This window comes from Procambarus clarkii, chromosome 11 (assembly GCF_040958095.1).
Source record: "Procambarus clarkii isolate CNS0578487 chromosome 11, FALCON_Pclarkii_2.0, whole genome shotgun sequence".
Lineage (NCBI taxonomy): Eukaryota > Metazoa > Arthropoda > Malacostraca > Decapoda > Cambaridae > Procambarus > Procambarus clarkii.
The window spans coordinates 48,960,971-48,968,429 of NC_091160.1; the positions used below are offsets into that span (position 1 = coordinate 48,960,971).

General features: G+C 37.7%; 1 protein-coding gene across 1 annotated transcript in view; it reads left to right on the forward strand.

Moving 5' to 3' along the window:
- The window catches only part of LOC138363489 (uncharacterized), a 32,487-nt gene extending 30,200 nt beyond the window's left edge, over nt 1-2,287 (forward strand). The window contains exon 2 of the mRNA XM_069322838.1: nt 1-2,287. This exon is cut by the window's left edge and continues 1,252 nt beyond it. The gene's annotated coding sequence lies outside the window, so the exon portion shown is untranslated.
- The last annotated feature ends 5,172 nt before the right edge of the window (nt 2,288-7,459 follow it).

A 7,459-nucleotide genomic window follows, 5' to 3' on the forward strand; every position in this document is an offset into this window, starting at 1 on the left:
CTACCACTGTTCTACACCAACCACCCACTGATCTTTACCTACCACCAACTGTCTTAAGCCCATCACCCAGGCCCCCCCCCCCCGTCATATGCCTATCTCCCATCGCTTCCAGCCCACTATCCATTGTTCTGAACCCACTACTCTATGCTTTAGGCCAACCACCCAGTGTTCTGAGCCCATCACTCTATGCTCCTTCCCCCCCCCCCTCCACTCACTGTTCTGAGCCTTTGAACCACATCTCTAAAACCACCACCCTCTTTGTTCTTACCCGTCTGGGACTACCTTGTACCTGGGTGTTACGAGCCTCACTTATATCGGCTCGTGGATAGCTTAATGTCCCTTAAGATGCTAAAGCAGAGGCTAATAGATAAACTATTAAAAGTTTATTCAATGTCAACCAATATTTTTTGACTAGTTGTATATGAAAAGGGCTACAAGTGTTCCAAGCTTTAGTACTGCAGCCTAAATAGAAAGGGAGATTTATTTATTATTTTTTTTCAACGAATATTACACATTTTTAAATGTTTATATACAACCACACGTTTCAGATATATTCATTCTATGACACTTTTCTGACACATTAGCATATAATAAAGGATCTGAGGTCGGAAATTTTCAAAAACATGTTTAGTTTTCCTAATACAAATAGTCAAACTTCCCCCCCAAAAAATATGCCAATGTAACATGTTTATTGCTATTATAAACTCAATAAATGAACTTAGGAAAAAACGCTGGCCCTTTATTTTAGAGACAAACTTTACATATAAGGTGCAAGTTTCATGTAAATTTAATAAAAAATAAAAGAGTTATAGGAACATTTATGTTACCTGAAATAACTAAGTAAAAAATAAAGTCAAAGGTGCTGCCATCTGTGGCTGAGGTTGATATCAACCAATTTTCTCCAAAATTGGCACCCTTACAGATAGGCTTATGTGCAGTCGGGTGTATAAGTTTCATGTTTATCGTCCGATAAACAAATAAGAAAAATAAAATTAAAAAAAAATTAACTTAATTTTTTTAATATAAATAATTATAATTTTTTTTAATATATGCTATTGTGATAGCTAAGAGTCATAGACATGATTTCAGTTGACACTTGTGTTTGATAATAGCTTTTGACCATTTTGGAAAATGAAGTTTTAATACTTCATTATTTTTCGCCCTTCCTATTTATGCTACGTTGCTGAGACCTAGACCAGGTGAAACCCTTTTTATATACAACACGTCAAAAAAGTTTAATTGAAATCGAACCATTTTCATTTTTGAATCTATTGGCCCCTTAGATGCCCTGAGAATCGCTTGTGTAGAAGGATAATGACTGGAGGAGAATGAGACACTAATTCAAATGCACATCAGTATATTATAGGCATGATATACACATACACTCATACATACAATTAAGGTTAAAGTAAATGTATCCGGTCCAGTATTCAGGACCAGATTAACCAGATTAACCCAAGTAAATAGAGTAAAATGGCTAACTAACTCTCCACTAGGAACTCCCACCACATGAAACACATAAGAAACAAACAGTTGCATCAACTTAACCATAATTGACAATTAAATCGTCACAACCCCCCTTTCACCCGTGGCCGGCTTCGTTCATGACCCAGCAGAAGGAAGAGTAATAATCATTAATTGTTTATATTATTATTATAATTTAAATACATCTCCCCGTTTGACAAGGGGAGGTCGTCGATAAGACCTGTCGGTGACATGCGTACCACCACTGTCTGAGAACCACAAGACCTGAGAACCACAAGACCTGAGAACCACAAGACCTGAGTACCACTACAAGACCTGAGAATTTACATACAAGAATACATCACCCACACTATAATCACTCAACACACATCAAAGACATCAACAAATGGATGAATCCTAAGCAGGTTTATTATATCTAATACTTATAATAGAGTGATTACTCATATATTTATTCAATAAAATACTCAAAGTAAATTACGACTTATTTACTCAGCTAACATAACTAGGTCATAAAACTGGGCAACCAGATACTTTACCTGGTTCTTTACTGAACATCCAGGAATTTCAATCTTTCTCCTAGAATAACCAAACGCACCCATTTATACGATATTGATGCTGAATGAATAAAAAATGTATTACAAACCAGATTAATCATAAAAATATACAAGTAGACATATTTTATACTTTGATAACTTAAAGTAAACAATGTATGAATTGAAGCAAATAATGTATAAACTGAAGCAATGTAATATATAAATTGATGTAAATGTATAAATTAAAGCAAATGTATAAATTGAAATTACTGCAGTGATTGCTTTTCCTAAGACTCAATTTCAAGGTAAGAGATATCATGCTTTCTTGACCTATATATAGAACCGGTATGTGGAAAAGTCATAAGAGCACATACATGTGAGACAGGCATAAGGGCGCATGTACGGGCAGCAGGGACGAAGAGCAAGCATGAAGGCACCGGCATTTGAGAGAGGCATAAGGACAGAAGCATGTTATACAGTCATAAGGTCACAGGCATGTGGAATAGGCTTGAGGTCACAGTGCAACACTCCAGTGAAGTATTTTTTTTATTTTAACAAGGAGAAATAGTCAGGAATGGAGGAAGAGTTAGTAAATATATTCCTGTAAGAGGAAAGTTGGTAGGTGTGGAAGTGAAACAGAGAACTATTTGTATGGTTTTGATAAGTGACAAAAAATTATCTAAGTATAGTTGAGTAGGCGTGTAATTGAAGTATGTAGTTGTACAAAGCAAAACCTGTAGTCAGCATACCGCATTGTGGGTAGCAAACTACTGTCTGACATAGAAAGAGACAGAAACAAAGACAGTGTTGCAGTGCCTTCTCTGCACCACACCTCTTCCTGAGGTCAAGAGCCATTCTTTCCCATTTTTATACATGTAAGACAGCTCAATGATTATTTTGTTTCAAGATAGATACCGTCAGGATAATTTTTTATTTTTTAGATTTTTTTTCAATTTTGACGGGTGAGCCCAGCCAGCCATTTACATACATGCCAACAGGTAGTGTCGCGTCATGGCGAGATTTTGATGTCTGATGAGAAGAGATGGTCCATTATGCGCAGTCTCCTTGATTACGTTTTCTTGGACCACCTCTGTGTGCAATAACCACAATGTAATATGACCAGTTTCTCACAATGGTTATCAACAATAGTAAGAGCTTAGAGCAACACGTAATCAAGACGAATTTTCCTAGATTATTGGTCGTGCCTAACTCAACTTGCTAGGCAAGGAATTACAACATCAGCCTCCATAAAATTTATATGGTGGGTGGGCTAATAATGATATGGTTCTTTTTTTAATGCGGATGACAGATTTATATTTTAGGGAGAAGGGATCAGTAATACAAGCATGTGTAAATTAAAGTAACTAGTTTATTACCCTTAATCCTACGTACTTGGCTTGGGAATTGTCTTTACAATGCGTCACATGCAAAGGTATAAAGCGGTACTCGTCCTGCATACAGGTATAAAGCGGTACTCGTCCTGCATACAGGTATAAAGCGGTACTCGTCCTGCATACAGGTATAAAGCGGTACTCGTCCTGCATACAGGTATAAAGCGGTACTCGTCCTGCATACAGGTATAAAGCGGTACTCGTCCTGCATACAGGTATAAAGCGGTACTCGTCCTGCATACAGGTATAAAGCGGTACTCGTCCTGCATACAATATCAGGTTCGTAATGTGTCCTAATCTTTCCACTGGAAGTATATGACACGCTTCACTACACAGCAACCTGTCACTTCCGCATTCGAGGGATTTTCACAGGAGCTCAATAGGATGCTCGCAACATTAATTTGCATGCACAATAGATGTATTGTATACATCGTCTAACGTGTATTGAAAAATAATCACACACACATGCTCGATTCTTCAACCAGCAATCATGAGAACCTTTACTCAAATGGGTTTACACCAATCTGAGCCAAGAGTCCCTCCAGTCTTTGTAAATACTTTGCATCACCCGTTACAGATGTTTGCAGTTTAATCTAACTTGGCTACGGTAGGGTGCCAAGAACGCGAGACAAATGGTACACAATAAAATTTCAAGTACTTACGTTAACAATCAGCATACACATTCTCTCCCACATACACTCTCGTCATAGGTGTAGCAGAAGTTTCAACACTGTGATCTGTCTCACCTGCTTGATTCCATAGCAGGAGTCAATGTGATGGCTATATATGAAGCGCCCCGACTGTGAGTAATTGTTGTTATATGACGTGCATTAGTTGGGAACTCCAGTAACCTGCTAGTGAAGAGTTATTTGCGACCTGCTATATCACTCGGCAGCCCAAGAGGATGAGAAGTTGACAAATCGAGAGCTGATTTGCATAGGTGTGGGGAAAATTCTCCTAGCAGGAATATATTTTTTGATTTACTAATTACTATTTATTTATTGTATTAAATTATAATTATTTTATTTATTGATGATTTATTTTAAAGCGGACTGTATATTCATAGCTGGTTTGCTAGGAGCCTCCCTTCACATCCTGGGGGGTTATTTAGTAATAGCCTAATCGAAATTAATCAATGTTATGGCCACTTAGGGCCAGTAACTGGGTTCTTGATGTTATAACCTCTTTTATACTATCCGACCCCAAGTTGGTAGTATGCTTTCAATTGCTGGTAGTAGTGCAATGCATAAATAAGAGGGGGATAAACAACACATGATTCCCTTCACCAATATATTTACCTTCACCCTTTATGTACATATATATATATGCAACAATGATCACAAAGACACTGATCCAAGTATGCAGAATAACCACATGTGAAAAATAGAAAATGCTTAACGCGTTTTCGGCTAATTCGCCTTTATCAGAGCAAAGTAGAATGAAGATAAGAAAACATTGCTGATCAGACCTTTATATCCGCCTGGGCAGATCACCTGACCACCAAAAATTATTGGAGGAAAGGAATTATAAGAAAGAAGGTAACCGCAGAAAGCCTATTGGCCCATACGAGGCAGCTCCTATTAATATCTCCAAGTGCCATACGTGTTAAATGATTGCTATATTGTTTTGACGTGCTACATTGAGGCTTAAATAGGGATCCAACTTGTACATACCAGGGCTCACATTAAGGCTGTTGTTACAAAGTTTGATCAGAGCAGACTCGATCACGTTTCGTTCAACAAAATCCTTACTTTTAACAATATATTTGTTCATTCTACTTCATTTGATCTTCACTCTACTTTGCTCTGGTGAAGGCGAATTAGCCGAAAACGCGTTAAGCATTTTCTATTTTCTATTTTTCACATGTGGTTATTCTGCATATTTAAATATATATATATATATATATATATATATATATATATATATATATATATATATATATATATATATATATATATATTGGTGTATACTGGCAGCAGGTTTTCTTTCAAACATGTTTCATTGAATATGACCGCATATTCTGTATTTATTATTTTCTGGTTTAGGGCTTCTATCCCTCTAACTATTTTCTTAGCATCAGGGCTTAATTGAAATAGGAGTTCTCCAAAACTCATTTTCGTACTTTTAAGGTGAAGAAAAGAAGTGATTTACTATAGAGTGTATTACACTTATTTGTATAATTTGCACGACGTTTCGAACCTCCATGGTTCATTCTCAAGTGAACAGATCTTACAATACTAGTTGATTTTATACCCGCATTAGGTCAGGTGATAATACAATGAAGGTGAAAACATGGGGGGATACATAAGGGATAAACATAGGGGCTGCAGAAGGCTTATTGGCCCATACGAGGCATCTCCTATCCAAACACAAAGATTAATCCAGTGTAATTGGCCTGTTATGTTGGACATTGTCTTCTGTGTTGGCATCGATATGTTCTTGTCTTGTCCTTACTTTCATGGTGGGTAGAGTAAATAGTTCCGTGATTTGGGTGTTCATGGTAGGTCGCTCTATTCTTATGTGAATTGCCTCAAGAATTTGTAATCTTCTTGAATCTTGGGTTTTGTCTATTATGCAAGTATTCTTGTTCAACATTTCTCTTGTTAGAGTAATGTCATGGGCTTGTCTCATGTGATTCCTAGGGGCACCAGATTGAAGATGGCATGTCAAACGCCTCGTCAGCTTGGTCGACGTCATACCTATGTACTTACATTGAAGGTTACATCCTTCGTGGGGGCAAGTGTACATGTATACAACGCTTGACTGCTGTAGAGGGTTCTCCGTCCGCTTCGGGCTGTTTTTGATAAGGAGTTCGGAAGTCTTCTTGGTTTTGTAGAATATTATCAGGTTTATGTTTTGGTTAGGAGTAGTGCTTTTTACTCCTTTACGGATTATTTCTTTCATTATTCTTTCCTCTTTTATATGTTCACTGTGCATGGTTGATTTGTAATATAATTTTATTGGGGGTGTTGTGGTTTCTGTTCTAGGTTCTGAATTATACCAACGGTCCAAGTGTCTTCTTATAGCAGCGTTTATTTCCGCGTTGCTATATCAGTTGTTCACCAATTCGTCGAGCGCTTACCCACTGCTCTGAATGGAGCAACGTGAGTAGAGAGTTTGAAAGAGTAACTCAGGTATTGGTGAACAACGGATATAGCAACGCGGAAATAAACGCTGCTATAAGAAGACACTTGGACCGTTGGTATAATTCAGAACCTAGAACAGAAACCACAACACCCCCAATAAAATTATATTACAAATCAACCATGCACAGTGAACATATAAAAGAGGAAAGAATAATGAAAGAAATAATCCGTAAAGGAGTAAAAAGCACTACTCCTAACCAAAACATAAACCTGATAATATTCTACAAAACCAAGAAGACTTCCGAACTCCTTATCAAAAACAGCCCGAAGCCGACGGAGAACCCTCTACAGCAGTCAAGCGTTGTATACATGTACACTTGCCCCCACGAAGGATGTAACCTTCAATGTAAGTACATAGGTATGACGTCGACCAAGCTGACGAGGCGTTTGACATGCCATCTTCAATCTGGTGCCCCTAGGAATCACATGAGACAAGCCCATGACATTACTCTAACAAGAGAAATGTTGAACAAGAATACTTGCATAATAGACAAAACCCAAGATTCAAGAAGATTACAAATTCTTGAGGCAATTCACATAAGAATAGAGCGACCTACCATGAACACCCAAATCACGGAACTATTTACTCTACCCACCATGAGAGTAAGGACAAGACAAGAACATATCGATGCCAACACAGAAGACAATGTCCAACATAACAGGCCAATTACACTGGATTAATCTTTGTGTTTGGATAGGAGATGCCTCGTATGGGCCAATAAGCCTTCTGCAGCCCCTATGTTTATCCCTTATGTATCCCCCCATGTTTTCACCTTCATTGTATTATCACCTGACCTAATGCGGGTATAAAATCAACTAGTATTGTAAGATCTGTTCACTTGAGAATGAACCATGGAGGTTCGAAACGTCGTGCAAATTATACAAATAAGTGTAATACACTCTA